Raw genomic sequence first — 16,357 nt, forward strand, 5'->3', positions numbered from 1 at the left:
CACGCCATCCATTCCATTCCTGCAGGCTCAGGATGGATACCTGGGCTCCCACCCGACCCCCAGGGCTCTGTGCTGCTCCAGTGCCTGAGGAATTGTGCCCAGGCACCCAGGGAGGGCTTGGCACACAGCCCTGTGCTGCCCAAATGGCTCCTGGAGAGCTGCATCCCTGCCAGCAGCTTTGGAGCCCAGCTCCCAGAGCAGCCACAGCACCAAAGGCAGCCTGCTCGTGCATCAAAGGCCTGAGACAGAGAGAGCCTTCACCCGTGAAAGAGGAGGAGCAGGATCAAGAAACCCTGGTGCTCCATCCACTGGTTTTTCTTTGTGCCTTCACCCACATCATCTGACCTCGGTGCATTAATTTTCTCAACTCTTACTCTGTTACTGTTCTATTCATCAGGCACAATTTATGGCTTCAGCTGCTCTCAATTAGAAAAAAAAAATTCAATGCTTAAACTTCTATTATGAGAGGAAAGGGAAAAAATGTAATGTGGGATGCATAAGCTGATAAAAGATCAGGCTGTGAGATGCAGGACTTGGCAGATCTTGTCCTACAACAACCACTTCTGCTTCCAAAGAGCAAATAAACCCAAATTTTGGGAATTTGGAATTGCAAAAAATTCCATTCCACACTTGAACAGCAGCCTGGCTCCATCAGGTTGTCTGTCTAAATTAAAAAAAAAAAAAAAAAAAAAAAAAAATCTGCCTTTAAAGGCTTGAAAAGGACTTTGGTAGTGTGTGATGCAGAAAACCTTTGATCTTTTCAATAAAATGATGGTAGCTACTATTGAAAAGCATTTTTTGCGTATGGAATTCAGAACATTCCAGTTTTAGAGTCTAAAATATAAAATATGAACATTTTCTCCAAGGAAGAAGAGAGTTATCCATGAGTAATCTCAAGCACTAAGACTCTTTCTGTCCTAGTAACAAAACTGGTTCAGAATTTTTGTCTGACCACTAAAAATATGCATCTTTCAGTTTTATATCTTGAAGACCTGCTATTTATTGCAGGTAACCAAATGTCTCCATTATTACTTCATAATAAAAATCTGTACACAGAGCAGCTTCAAGTCACTGATCTGAACACACCCAAGTGCAGAAATTTATGAAGGAATGCACTGTCCATAATGAAAAATGTTCATTTAAAAAAAAAATTAAAAAAGGTCCCAGCAGCTCAAAAAGAGTACTTAGCCAAAAATAACAAGAAACTGTGAAAAACCCATAAATTTAGAAAAACATCTGATACTATCAGTGAAAGTGCTAGCCAGCAAAGCACAATGAGCAGGACAGACTGCAGAGCCCTTGGGCTGGGTCTGCACCACCTCCTCTGATGCTCTTGGTTACCAATACAGAAAATATTTCCACTTTCACAGATCTTCCTCCATTCCAAATGCCACCCTCCTTCAGCCTGGTTGCCCTCCCTAAACAACATTTAGTGTGTCAGTATTAATGACTGTTTTCAGTCTTTATGTTCAGTGAATATTTCAGTTTTAATGGCAGTTTTCAGGTCTTTCCCAGCACTGCAGCTGGGACAGCACACAGGTTATTCCATGGTATTCCATGGAAATGCACCAGGTAGAATAAATATGAGAGATATCACCAGGAACCTCTCTCTTCATGCTGCTCTCAGCTCCCACTGCTTGGGTGGAAAGGATGGCTGAGAGCAGTGGGAATTGCTGCTCACTTCACTGGACCAAGAATGACACCAAGAAGTTGGTTTTTGTTTGTTTTTTTGGGGTTTTTTTCTGTGAACTCTTGAGTTTTGGCTGCATTCTTACGACTGTATTTAATATCTGTTATCAATAATTTTTTAGGTATTGAGAAAAATACGGTGTTTTTAAAAGCCTTCATTGCTAGTCAGAAATTGCTCTTATAAGAATTCAAGCTGAACTTCCACCAGTCTTTGTTCCTGCTTCACTCAGAGAGTAATTTGGATTCTGAGCTAGAGTGAGGCAGGAATTACCGTGACCCTCTGGTTCATATTATTTTTTTGAGGATTGAGCCGTGATGAGCTGGGGAGCTTGTGCATAATTTATGAGCTCCAGCTCCAATATGAGGTCCAGATTTAATAACCAAGTCCAGCCTGGTGTGCCTCCTGCCCCATCACTGCTGCTCACTGCAGGGGCTGTGGGATGGGCTGGGAGGCAGCAGCCCCTCCACTCATTAAAGTCACTCAGCCAGAGCACAACTGCTCCCACCAGGGAACTGAAACCATTTCCAAGTATAAAATCCTTACTGAGACTTCTCTTTTGAGATCTGGCTTTTTGGGGTTCTTTTCACCCTCTTTGATACTCTCCCAATCTTCCACCCCTCCCTGAAGGGGAAAGAATGGGAATGATCCCACACACCACATTTGTTGTCAGGAAGAGCTTCAGAGTGGAGGAGACATTGAATCCCCCGTGCCCAAGTTCCCAAGGGCAGGATTTGAGAGAACAGCCTTGGGAGAAGGCAGCTCCCTGTTCTCTACCTAGAAACTCCTGCTCTGACTTTAGAAATCTTTCCCTGCATTGACAGAAGCTCAGCTGGGTTTGGATTCCACTCTGGAAACCAAGCAATAAAAATGAGGAGCTACAAGTCTGGCAGGACTCCTGTTAATCAAAATAAGCTTGAAGAATAAAAATTTGGACATATTTCCATCCAGAGTCAAGGGATAACTAGGAAGAGAGCAGAGAGCAAAGAATTATCCCAATTTTGTTTGATTGGGTCAGACCTCTTCATTTTTTATGCAATCTAAAATGGTATTTTAGTAAATAATTATAGTATTAGTATATTATTTAGTATGAATATTTAGCATAGTAAATGATAACTTTATATGTTTTTTTAGCCATCAGATATTGCTGAAGGAGCAAATTAAAAATAGGAGAGGAAAAGAGAGAGGCTGAAATGCTGACATTTCTCACTCAACAGTGGCAACTTCTCTTTAGAGAGGGTGGCCACTAGAACAACTACCCAAAATATGCTTAAAAATGAGAATCTGGAAAGCCCCATTGACATTAAAGCACAGGCCCCAAAGAAATCAGAGGAAAGACCAGTAAGGGAAACAAAACCAGTCTGAGGAAATAATTGGACAACAATAAATAAATGTGTTGTATTTTCTGTGCTTGTGTCTCTTTGAGCTTTCTCTCACTCATCTGAGCCTTCATTGGTTCTTGAATCACAATTAAGTTATAACTAAATCATATTTCTTTAAGATACTCTAAAGCTGTAGGAGCAGCTCTTCAGTTTTAGTTAGTTCCCATTGAATCCAGATTACTTGGGGCATCTTTTTAATGGAGAAAACCTCAATATTTTAAACTGCTTCACTGATGATTTCACTCAGATTAAAACACAGGAAATTCTGCAATGAAAAATAGAAAGCTAATCAGAAAAAATGGTAAGAGAAGGGAAACCAGATTGTCCTTTATCTTACACCAATTTAGGCTGTTGAAGTCAGAGAAATCTGAGCAGTGAAATGAAATGATGAATCAGACCCAGTGCCTTTCTCCATTGCAAATTTAATGTTATGGAAAATGATATTAAAGTATAATACCCCTACTTTAGGGCTTACCAGAAAATGACTCATGATAAACACAGTGCGTTTGCAGAAATGGCATTAAAAAATAAATTTAGCTTCTCTCTCAGGCTCATTCAATATTTCAGGGTATAATTTAAGAACACGTCCTTCATTGTGTTCAAAAATTCTTCCTTGGGAGGGGGAATTCAGAACTTTAATGGTAACTTAGACATTCATGCATAAAGTTATCAATGAAAGCTGAAGTTAAACTGAACATTTCTGAATACAGAAGTAAGGCAGCACAAGGAAAGGCATGTTTCTCTTTCCCAAATTGCCTCTGAGTGAGGCAATTTAAGTGACATGAGAGATAGTTTAGCTTTTAAAAACTCCATTTAAGTGCCCATTCACCTTGATATCGAAAGCATTTTTATTGGCTTGAACCTGTGCAAGCTCTTTCAGATAAATTACCAAAGAAAAAAAAAATAAATAAACATTAGACTTGCAAAGAATGGAACAGGGAGAACTGACCATCAGACCGAAGCTTGCCTTGAACAAACCAAGTGGCAATGAGGAGAAACCCATTTTTCTCAAGAAAATACCCAAACTCTCCCAAAACCAAGATAAAATAAAATCCCAAGCCCTTTTTGGCTGAAGGCTGCAAGGTTAAGTTGGTCTCCCTGAGAGTTTGAGGATGACATGTCCTGTTTTATGGCAAGACATACTCTTTTATGAACCTCAGCTAAATGAAGTAATAAAAGTTTCTGCTTTCCCAAACTATCGTATCAAGGCTATTACTCTGTACTTGCAGCCCTCAGAATATGTATTGCCAGGATTTAGGGAGTTCAGTGCTTTTTCTAAGCCTCTGTCATGATCTCAAAGGAAAAGACTGAGGTAAAACTATCTGGGACACCTCAACAGGAAAAAAAAAATACACTGAAATCAATACACATTAAATTAATGTCAGCCAAAGAGCAGGAACTATTTTCTTTCTACCATCACTAATGTCTGTTCCAGAAATATTTTAAGCTTTATTTTTTCCTTTTTCTTGAAGACCAAGTTTATTAATTTGGAGAACCAAATGCTCTTCAGCACTGCACAGTCACAGATCAGCTGGTACAGTCAGGTAAAGTGCTGGAACAGTGGGAATGAAAATCAATCTGTGCAAAAAGCTGCAGAGGTCACTCCACCACTCCACCTCCCACAGCCACTGTCCCATGCACTGGGCTGAAGAGAATTTCTCAGGAGGTCACACCCCATCCCAGAGCAGGTTTTTGGGGATCTCTTCATTGAGAGCACAGGCCACCAGAGCAGAGGAGCCACTGCAGGTTTCCTCTTGGGTTGGACCACAGCCCCAGGAGCAGGGTCTGAATGCTGCTCCCAGCCTCGCTCTTGGAACTGTTTCCCCACATCAGCTGCACAGATTTTATAAAACAAGCCCACAGCAAGGCATTTCCATGACAACACACTGCAGAAACTAAACTCAGACTTGGAACCAGTCCTCGTTTTAGTTCTTAAAACCCAGAAGTGTCTCCAGACTGTGCTGGTCTGACCACAGCCATCAGAGGGCCAAGGTGCATTGTCAGAAATGAGGGAACTGAGCACTGGGAGTGCACAGCTCCAGTGCTTTGCAGCTGTTCTTCACTTTGATGTCAATTTGGATCTCTTTTTCTGGAGACCCAGTGCTGACTGATCCAGCAAGCAACACCACCTGCAGCTGAGCTCTGCTGTGGCTCTGGCAGGGATCTGAACCAGCAGAGCTCTTATTGCTGTTTTCCCTCAATCTGCACACAATTCTGTTTGTTTCTGCAACTCCACATGCCCTCTGCAGGGAGAGAACACATGGCTCCTGCAGTCAGGAGCAAGGAAATAAAGCACAACTCACCCCTTTGCAGCTTGACATGGATTCCTTTTGTGTTTCTGTCTCTTGCCAATATTAATTTGGCTCAATGCCACACAGAAAGGCACGGGGAGCACGTGCTGTCACAGACCCCAGAGCAAGAGCTGGGTGATTCCAGGTGTCCCATGCTGTGGGATGAGAATGGAACAACCACATCTCTACCACACCCTCAGAGAAAGCCTGTTTGGCTGTATTAAAGCACTGCCTAGAAAAAGTGCTGAAATAACATTTTTTTAACGTTCAAAACTGCATTTCAGATTTTATGGAAAACCCATGGGGCTGCTTTGTGCAATCTCACCCTTCTCTGGGGTGAAACCTTTCCTTCCTCCAAATCCTGCCACAGACACCCCAATTAATTTGTGGTTTGGGGTTTTTATAAGACTTTATTTAGCTGGGCAAAACTTTCCTAAGTGGTGAGAACACCCAGACAATGGAAGATGTCCCACAGCCCCCAAATACTGAATATACTGACTAACATGGTTAATAGATTGAGTTATTTGATTGCAGACACCAATCAGGACACACAAAGTTTTGAATTCTGGCTAAATTGTTGGATTGCTATACAAAAGTAGACTGAGAGTTTAAGTGCTTTGTACATTTCTTACAAGAAATATCCCTTCTTGGTTAATTCCTACACTGATCAAACAACTATTTTGTTTCAGTATAAAAAAATCACAGAAGCATTAATCAAAAGTATTTAGTTAATAATAAAAGAGAAGACAAAAGCCACTGGAATTATAACTTGAAGAGTGTTGTGCCAATTCTAACATGATTTTAAAGGAAGTCAAATGTTTGATGTATTTTTTAAAAAACACCTTTCTTGATTCAAGTCAATATTAATCTCTAATTGATGAAATAAATGCTACTGCTGTTTCCCTTTGAAATGAATGGACAGAAAAATGTTCAAAAGGAATCCTTTATAGACATCACATGTGGCCACATCAGAACCCTCAGCAAGTTAAACCACATCAGAGTAGGAGCATTAACCTGAAATAGAGGCATTGATCTGCTGAAACTGAATGGAGACCAAGTATCAAAAGAAAATCATACCAACATTATTTCCTTTTTGAAAAATACAACCAATTAATAAAATGAGACTATTTTATTTAAAAAAATGGAAATCCTTTTGAGTTATAGTTCTTTAATTTTTCAATTCTCTAAATACTAAAATTGTGCTGTGAGAATATACTGAGTACTGTTAGAAAATATTAAATAGGTCTTTATTCTAGATGGCAGCAAAAACTCATATTTACAGAAATTGAGAGATAGTCAATATTTCTGGTTTTAAAGAGACTGTTTTCTGTAAGATGCTCAGTGTGAGATGAGTTGTATAACCTCACTTTGTCAAAGTTCTGGAAACTACAAGATTTCTCCAGTCAAGCCTATTCCCCATTCAGCCTCTGAAAATGCATCCAAAGAGTTTTGCTCACATTTCCTTCCAGACTGGGTCGAGGAGTGGTGAAATCCCATTTCACAGTCCAGTCAGGTCTGGCTGAACTCAGAGAAGGCACCTTGGAGATGGTCTGGGCCCCTGAGAGCTGCAGGAGGGCAGAGCACCAGGGCACTGCAGGGCTTTGCACCATGGGTGGCTCCATTCCAGTGGCACTGTGAGCAGGGACCTCACAGAAATGCACTTTGCTGCTGTGACTGTGCACAAAGGAGGTATTGACAGCAGGCATGAAACAGCAGAAGATTGAATTCCATCCCTTTTTACTCACCATTAATCTGAATCAGGTCCTACAAACCAGGTGGTTTCAGCAGCAGGAATGATGGTGGGTTATTTCTCCTGTTACTTAAAAAACAAGCACCCAAAACTTAACCTTGATCTCTCAGCTCCTCATTTTTGATTTTACCTTGTCCCACACAAAGCCCTGAAACCCAACTTGCCATTTATGCCAGAACCTCCCTCTGATTCCAGAAGGGGATGGTGCTCCTGACAGAGTACCCAGCATAATAGGAGGTCCATGTCCTCCTACTTGTTCTGTGCTGGCATTTTTATAATATTATAAACTACCCACTATTTTAAATGCTTTTCTTCAATGCTACCTCTTTCACAAAGACACAAAGAGAAACCATTAAAGAAAATCATCCCAGTTGCATGCATGCTTTCTTCTTGCTTTTAATTTCACAGACGTCAGGAAGAGTGAGGAAAGCTGGAGAATTCCCAAAATTCTGAGGGAATTTGACAGTGATTTTTTTCTGTGCCTATTCTAAGGTTGCCAATTTTATCTGTGCAATTGTTTGCAGCCCCTCCAGCAGCTCAGGCACTTCTCTCACTCTGCTGGGGCACAGGCTGCTCTCCTCTCCAGCAGGCAAATCCTGCTGGAGCTTTCAGGATCCCCAGGCACAGCTTCTTTCCCACTCTCTTGACACCAACACATTTCACACTTTTAGAAAGTCTTCATTATAGTCTGCAAGTCCTTCCTCACACAGACAGCCAAAGGAGGACAGCAATACCAGTTCTGCAAAAGCCATTTCAGTGCTTCAGAGTGGGAAGCATTTCATGGAAAACAGTTTTCACTTCCTTTGCTGCCCCACGTACAGAAGGGGAATAAACACTGAGGCTCTGCAGAAATGTGAATTCCTTGGGAGAATCAGAGCCTTGAACACCCACCCATAAAACAGCAGCAAGGTGAGTTACTTGGGGTTGGAGTTGGTTTAGACCCAGAGTGAAAATGCTCAGCCTAGATGGGCCAGAGGACCCTGATCAGAAATCCAGAGTGAACTCAGGGGACTTTTAGGCTAAACAGTTTTTAATGACAAACACCTTTGTAATAACCTTAGACTTTGCTTTCCTGAGGATAATGAGTCAGTCCAAACCAGTTTTCTTTCCTGGTGCACAAATCTATTGAGTGGAATGCAGAATATTCTCCAGTGAAGCAACTGGTTTCCGTGGATACTGCTAAGATTACACTTCAGCATATTTTCTCTTTCAATTCAAAGTCTAGAGGAGCTCAATTTGCCTTATTAAGGAAAAAAAAAATGTCTTTAGTAGTCTGTCCAGAATGCAGACAAAGGAAAGCAAATGTGGCATTCTAAAGCAAGAAGTCTTACAAGAACTGCTGCCCCTTTAGTTAGAGATCATTAAAAAAGGTTATATACTTACAGCAACAACTGTAAAAGAAACATATAATTTAAACATTGGGAGGATGTGTGCCATTCTAATAATTGTTTTGAAAGCATAATATGCATCTAAATGTTTTCCCTCAAATATTTCAAATATTTTTATGGATATCTTGCCAAAATCCAGAATAATATGCTATGTGGTAGAGCTACTTTTCTGTAACAAATGGACTGTAACACACCAGAGCAGAAAATCTGTACTTGTGAGACTTTTATGTAATGCAGGATCAAAAAAAAAAAATTAGCTGGGGAATAATGTTTTTTTCTTAATATTCTGAACACAAGAAGCCATGTATTTTTCCATTTGGTGACCCAGACAGATTTTTGTCCTTACTGTTGGGTTCACAGACTCCCACGTGTTTCTGTGTCTCATTATTACCCTAGAATAGAAATATTTCTTCAGCTACAAATATAACTGATGTCAAATGACCCAGTGACTACAGCTTCAACTGCTGAGTTGCCTTTCAGCCCCCTCTGTTTTCACAGAAATTGTTAAACTGTAGGTCCTGGCCCTCCACATGCATTCTAGTGAGATCTTGGGGCAATTTCCTATAGATTCTTGAATCCCAACTCCACGTGCTAGAATTTTACACAGCTCCCAGAAATCCATCATTTTTAGCTGCCAGGGAACCAGTGGCAGACAGACTTCCCCACAATCTGAAGGAATTCTTATTCCAAAGAGAAAATGCAAGTGTTGGAGACAAAACCACGTGGCCTGTCATAAGTTTGCATGCTCTTAATGTGGCTTTTATTGGGATTGATGATATTGATTTGCATCAAACAATCACTGCTTTGCTGCTGCCTCCCTTGCCTGTTTAAAGAACACACATTGTATTTCTGCCCCACAAGCCTGCAGTGCCAAATACTTTTATGTTTTTATGCACTGAAGGATATTTCCTGAGTTTTTCTGCTTTTCCCACGCTGATTCCCTACAAAGACACTCCCAAACGTCCACCCAGTCTGCCAGATGTGGCCAGCTGCTCTGACACTGCTCCTTTTTGCCTCCTTGCAGGCATTGTTTGCTGATTAATACAGGAGACAGCTCCCTGAGGCTCCCCAGCTTCTGAGGGGCTGTCAGGGTTTTTGATCCACATTTCTTATTCCAGACAATGCCATGATAAAATTCAGCAGTGCTCAAATTTCTGTTCTTTCATTAGGGCTCCCTTATCTATATAAACATTTCATGTTCTTTCTTTCACAATGCCTAGAGGTTTCCAATAGTTTTATGCATTTTTTGCCACTTCTATCTTTAATCTTGATCCCAGTTAGTTCTTTATAGTTGCCAGAGGCTTGCTTTATTTTTTTTTTTGTTGTTTTGTTTTTCTTTGTTTTTAACTTCAAACACAACTTTCTGCTATACTTCCTGCACTGAATGCTGACAAGTTGAAAGGAAGGAATACAGGAAACACAAGGCAAGACTGCATTAATCTGCAAAACCTACTGCAGATAAGTAAGCTGCTGCTTAATTCATATTCTGCCAGGGTGAGGCCAAACTATGAATTCTAATAAATATCTAAAATACAAAAAAAAAAAGAAAAAAAAATAGAGAACTGCTTGTAGGGCTTCTTAGATATTTTGATCATATGCCTTCAAAATGCATTTTTTAAAAAAAATTATCTTCCACGAACACATTTTGGTGAATACTCTGCAGAAGGTACTTACATTTTAATAAAAGTTTTGTTTGTTTCAATGGACTCTGTAACTTTGTGTATTTTTACGTGCCTGCCTCATGAATATATATGAATATACATCACTACCATGCTTCTCTTTCTGGGAGAAAAAACAGCCAAGAAACATATGGTGTCTATAACTGAATACCAAAGGAGCCATGGAAAAGACCAAAATTATAACATTCTATAATATCTTACACTTTTTTTTTTTTTTTCACCTGAGAGGAATTTAAAAAATCCATTGCTTTTAAATTAGACTTTCTAGAATTAAAATAATTCTTCACTTACCATTCCCTTACTTGTAATCACCCATTCCATACTCACAGATCTGAGAAACATTTATCCCACTGCTTCTGGTAAAAGGGAAATATATACCTGGATTATTAACTTATTCACTTTGATGCAATTAATTTAAATTTCTGCATTTCTAATTTATTAATCATATTGCAAGTTAATTTTGTTACAATTAGCCCTCCCATTAAAATGTTGAGGTTTCTTCCAGCTATAAAGATTTCAGTGAAATTGTTGGCAGTTTATACAAGGAAGGGGTTTCTGCTTTAATGCAATATTTAGTTTACAGAATGTTAAAACAAGATTCTTTTTCTTGAGTGAAAATAGCAAGGATACAAATTGATGAAATATCCTGTTAAATTCAAACAAATATCTGAAGACTTTGAGCCTCCTGGTATTTTTCATCTCAGATGTGAAGCTTTATCATCATCACTGTGAAATTACACCCAATCTGCTACTAAGTCCTGCCTTCTGAAAATAGCAAGTTTTTTATTTTCTTACTCCCACCAACTCCAATTTTCTGCCAATTGTTAACAAATCTCAGGTCCCTGGTAGAACTAAGGTAGCTCCTTTTACAGATTCTATTTTCCCCCTGACCTCACACAACTGAGGCTCTCCATGCCCACAGCAAACCAGGTATTGCCCATCTTTAATTATTCACAATTTCTATGACCCTTCTGTGTGGGTCTCCACCCCAGGGACTCTGGATTTATTTGCAGTGGTTGCACGGGGCACGAGGGGACAAACCAGGACCTGCCAGGTGGGGACAAACCAGGACCTGCCAGGTGGGGTTCCCCTGCAGAGCACTCATCTGAGCTCTTCCCCATCCCCTGGACAGCACTTGGCATGACACTTCCAGGAACTTAATTATCCCTGAGACTCCTGTGCCTTTGTCAAATGGGGTTGAAATTGGCCAAGAAATTCAACATTTACCAAAGGGAGCCAGGGAGAGCAGGCAGAGGATGCCTTCACACCTACAGCCTTTCCTCAGGACACAGGGCTAAAATAACTGTGCAACAAATGGTTGGAGGAAACTGGCTCATGAATGTACCAATTTAATCACAGAGAAGTGATTTCTTTTTGCATTTATTATCATAAATACTCCTCTTTACCCTTTGCAGAATCTCATTTAACTGCATTCATTTTAAAAGAACAATTTAAATCCGAGTTTTGTTTTTGTGGAGCACTGAGGGGAAAATGTTCTCTTATCTTCAAATGTTATTAACTGGAAATAAGTGTAACCTACCCTTTGAGGTCCTTATTGCAATTTAGATAGACAATTAGATATCTGACACCAAAAAGAAAGAGAAAACTTTGCAGCAGAGATTTTTCTTGTGGCGCCCCAGGTGACTACAGCAGACTTCCTTCTGTGCTCAAATGATTAAAAAACTACAATTTCCTTCAAGCCATTTTTAGAAAGCTATTTGTAATTGCACTATCAAGTAATATAACTTTTTCAAAATTAGCTTATGAGATTTACATGGGATTGGGCTTTTAACAGGAAGGTGAGTTGGAGCCTCATTTGCAATAGCTCTGCTCTTTCTTCAAGGCTGGAAACTTGCAATAGAGGAAGCCAAATCCTTCCTTCACTTAACTGGATCCACAAAGAAAAGTTTCAACCTTGGAGACTTTCAGCAGCTTCCACACAAATCCACATCACTTTACCTAATAAAAGTACAACTGTCTGCTCTGTGACAAATCTATCCTTCAGGACAGTGCTGAAAATGAATTGCTTTATGCTGTAAATTTAATTTTTGTTTCGAGCAAGCCTTTCTGGTTAGATCTTTGAAGGGGACAAAAGAATAGTGTCTCTGTGCCTGCATCCAGATATCATCAGCATAAAGACTTTACAGCTGGAAGGAGTTTTAATGATTTAGTCACAGAGGACCCATGAGAAAATTGTGATTTAGCCACTGATGTTTTTGTGGCAGTTTGCATGTTGTAAATGGGAAACAGCACATATCTCAAACAAACACTTATTGACAGGAGAAATGATCTCCCAAATTAGAGGCATAAAGCTATATGAAGCTTAGTTCAAAAGAATCTGCAGAATCATCCACTCAGGAAGCTTGATTTAAAAGTTGTTCTGTCTTACACTTAGGAAACGTTGTTGAGAAGAAGCCAGAGTGAAGCAAAGAATAGAATAAAGAACATTGGCCCTCTCTTGCCAAAAAATAGACAGGAAAAGGAAAAAACAGAATGAAAGTTGTTTAGCTTTCCCCTAATTTGTACCTGCATTGTTGAATCATGTATTTTATTAACTGAAATGTGTACCCTAGGAGTTCACAGGAACTTCTCAGAAAATGTCTTCATTTCTCACTCACATATTTGCATCAGCCTCAGATCTTGGGGATCTGAGAGCATATAATGTTGGTAAAATCATATTTTCAGAAGCCCTGGAAATCTGCATAATTTCCTTTTGTGAAATGACTGCTCCAGCCCGCCGTGTGCTGCAGGCAGCTCAGTGCTCCCAATTGATAATTAGCTTTTGTTTAACAGCATTGATGTGTGGTTTTGCAGGAGTTGGATTTGGGCAGAAGACCCTGGCATGTGTGGGCTGACCCTGGAGAATGTCCTTGCTTGACTGCAGCCCCAGAGCCTGGGTGTTAATTGGGCACAGAGAGTCATAGAACTGGATAAATGGGAGCAGTTTCCCCAGTGAACTGAGAAATTTATGTGGCAATTAAACTCAATTAAAAAGAATAAACATCAAGGGTTTTACTAAAATAGCATTGCAAAAATCTAAGCACACTAAGAAATACCTAAAGGTCAGCTGAAGCAAGAATAAGGTGTTATCTCCACCAGGTCAACTCTGAATAACTTTTCTTCTTTTTTTTTTTTTTTTGTGAAACAGTTCTTCTGGGATATTAAAAATCACCTCTTGAAGGTGGAGATGAAAAACCACCAGACTCATTGAACAGAAGAAAAAGTGCTCTTTTCAGAAACCCAAGATTTCTGGAACTGAGAGAGGATGTGAGATTTTAAAATAAGAAAATGCAGGGTAATCAGGAAAACAGGCTGCTTTACTCCCTTGGAGGACACACTTTACCCCAGTGTTTTCTGCTCGAGAGCTCTGACTTCCTTTTTGCCTCCTGGAACATGGATTTGAACATGGATTTATCCATCACCTAAATTCAAAGCTTTCCTAGAAGGTTCCAGATTCAAACCTAAAGAACTCATTAAACACAGGAAATGCTGCCCTCACCTCATGGATCTCAGTCATTCAGTGGCACCATTCTGACACACTGCATCTCAGTCTGTCCACACAGTAACCTTATTTTCAAACTGAAGAGAGTAATCAGCAGATATTTTTAAATTAAAATTTACTTTGTAACTTGTGTGACTGCTCATTAGAAATCTGAACTCCAGGTATGGATAAACATTGCTATCTCCCCAAAGATTTTTAAGCTATCTAACCTGCCCTGTTATGTAGATGCTGCAATTAACTATGTGAAAAGTCACTTTTTAACCCTTAAAAAAATCACATGATTGACTGCTGAAAGACAAAGAGAGTCATTAATGACACTTCAAAATGTGTAAAGAACACAAACATATGGAGAGCTATAAAACAAACCAGAGCTTACTCACCTGGCATAAGCCAAAGGCCCCTCTAAATGTCCGTGGAGCTGCTGGCAGGTGTCAAACCAACCTCTGATGAACTTCAAAACGCTTCACAGGAGGGTCCTTGACATTCTCCTTTTGTCTGACCTTTGAAATCATTTGGCCTCCTTGTTCTCCTGGTTCCTCACTTCCTCTTTCTTTTCTGGTGGAGGCAGTGGAATGGAAAGTGCCTTCCCTGGGAGCTCCCTGGGCTCCACCGGAGTCTGCCCTGGCGGAGGATTAGAAGTGGCCAGGAGGGAAATGCTCTGGAGCACATTAAAGGGCTCCTCCTCTCCTCGTGGCCCTGCTAATCCTCCCAGCCACTGCTGGTTTGTGCATAATTCCCTCACCATGACAGACTCTAAATTGCAACCTTCATGTGAGTTTGAGGAATCAACACAACTTTTAATGGCAAAATAGTTTCCTACAAAACATCAAAGAGTTTCTGGCTGATCTTGTGGCAGCTGCCATTTTCCTACCAGATCATAAGCAAATGTGACTGACAGCACTTTGATTTCAAATTGTGCCATCCTGTCCTTTAGAAAATTATTTTCTCACCTAACAGCAGTGTACCAGTATTTGAAACTAATCTGAATTTGATTTTACAGTTCAATTCTTTATTTGTCCCTATACTTTAGGAAAAGAAGTAAAAAAAATTACCATGGAACCTGTATTTTTCATTCATTTACTCCAATATTCTTACAGCACCACAAATGTAAACTGCTATTTCTTTTTTTTTTAATTTATTTACTACTTAAAACTAATAACAAACTCAAAGGGTAAATGGTTCATAATGGGAGATTTCATCTATTTCAAAAGCAAAAAAAACCAAACAACTCAAACCTCAGAACATTTAAGCTGATGAAATAGTGACCAACCTCTATTTATTAGTAATAAATCTTCAAAAAGAAAAGCACGGATTTTCAAAATGGAAGCACATATCTGTGAATAAGGACAATTTTTATCATGGCACTTTCTAACTGCAATCCTTCTCAAAAATCAGAAAACATGATGTTCCATAATCCTGACACATTAACTTCTGCTCCCAGTTTACTGATAGAATTCCTTTTCTTTCCAACTAAAGTAAATGCTGGCAAAATTAAATGTCTCAGAGGAAGACACAGACTATTTGAAACACATATCCTCAGTTTAATGGAGTTGTAAATGCTTTCATGCTACAGAGTGGAAGGTCAAGTTCTTTAACATTTCCCTCCACACATAATGGAAATAAATTGCATTCTAGTTAAATCCAGCTAGTCTGAGTTCCTAGAAACTCTTGTATCTAATTTTAGGATCTTTTATTGTGTAATAGTGAAATTTTATGAACTACAAAAGCATTACCTTTAATCATTGTGCCAGGCACACTTTAGGGGAGTTCCTTGTGAGATTATAAATCTGGACATTTTTGTTCTTTCCTAAGATTTTTTCCTGGTGTGACTTCTTACAGCTAAGAACCTGTAATTTAACTTTAAGGAGAGACACCAGTGAATACAGAACCATAAAACTGTACACATAATTATATTAGAAAGCAACCTTTGATGGAATTTATTAGGAAGTTATTTAAAATTTTATCTTTCTAACACAATTACTTGTCGTCTTGGGGTAATAAAACTATCTTAAAAATAACCCTCAACAAACTGAACATACAAAGATAAATCTGGTAAATACTCAACAGCATAATTTCACTTTAGTTTGCCCTAAATGACAATCATAATATATTTAAAATAGAATATTTCAGACTCCTTTTCTGCTGTAATTACTGGCTGCAGTTCTGCAGCAATTCTGAGCAGTGCCACAAAACTTCTTCCTACCACCAAAACAATTCCCATTGCACAGGAGCAGGTATTTCCAGAAGTGCAGAAATGGATCAATTCTTTCAACTACCTTCAACTTTTAAGGTATTCCTTTAATTGCTTGGCAAATTATTATTATAAAGTGGTATTATAATTACTGACCAGTTATGGCAGGTACATAGCTACTATCCCTTAAACTGGGTGGATTTTAAAACTAAAAACAAGAAAAAAGGTGAAAGCTGTGATGAAGGAGTACACAGGACTTTGCTTAGCAGGGGATCTGCATTTCTTGTTTAATTAAGAGGATTGTTTAAATGAAAAAACAAGGCTGATGCTGTCAGAAGGCCTCACCCAAGGCCCAGGTATTGTTCTGGGTGTGTCTATGACTTGGGGCCAAGCAGATCCAAAAGAAAACAAGTTGCTGCTATCAGAGGCCTAAAAAACTGGTGTTTTTTTTTTTTTTTTTTTTTTTTTTCTCAAGGAAGTTTAACAA

General features: G+C 39.4%; 1 long non-coding RNA gene across 1 annotated transcript in view; it reads right to left on the reverse strand.

The window, feature by feature from the left end:
• The window catches only part of LOC132333902 (uncharacterized), a 93,604-nt gene extending 79,301 nt beyond the window's left edge, over positions 1-14,303 (reverse strand). Inside the window, exon 1 of the long non-coding RNA XR_009488293.1 lies at positions 14,060-14,303. This is a non-coding gene — a long non-coding RNA (uncharacterized LOC132333902). The remainder of the gene's footprint in view (positions 1-14,059) is intronic.
• Positions 14,304-16,357: the final 2,054 nt, after the last annotated feature.

This window comes from Haemorhous mexicanus, chromosome 14, assembly GCF_027477595.1.
Source record: "Haemorhous mexicanus isolate bHaeMex1 chromosome 14, bHaeMex1.pri, whole genome shotgun sequence".
NCBI lineage: Eukaryota > Metazoa > Chordata > Aves > Passeriformes > Fringillidae > Haemorhous > Haemorhous mexicanus.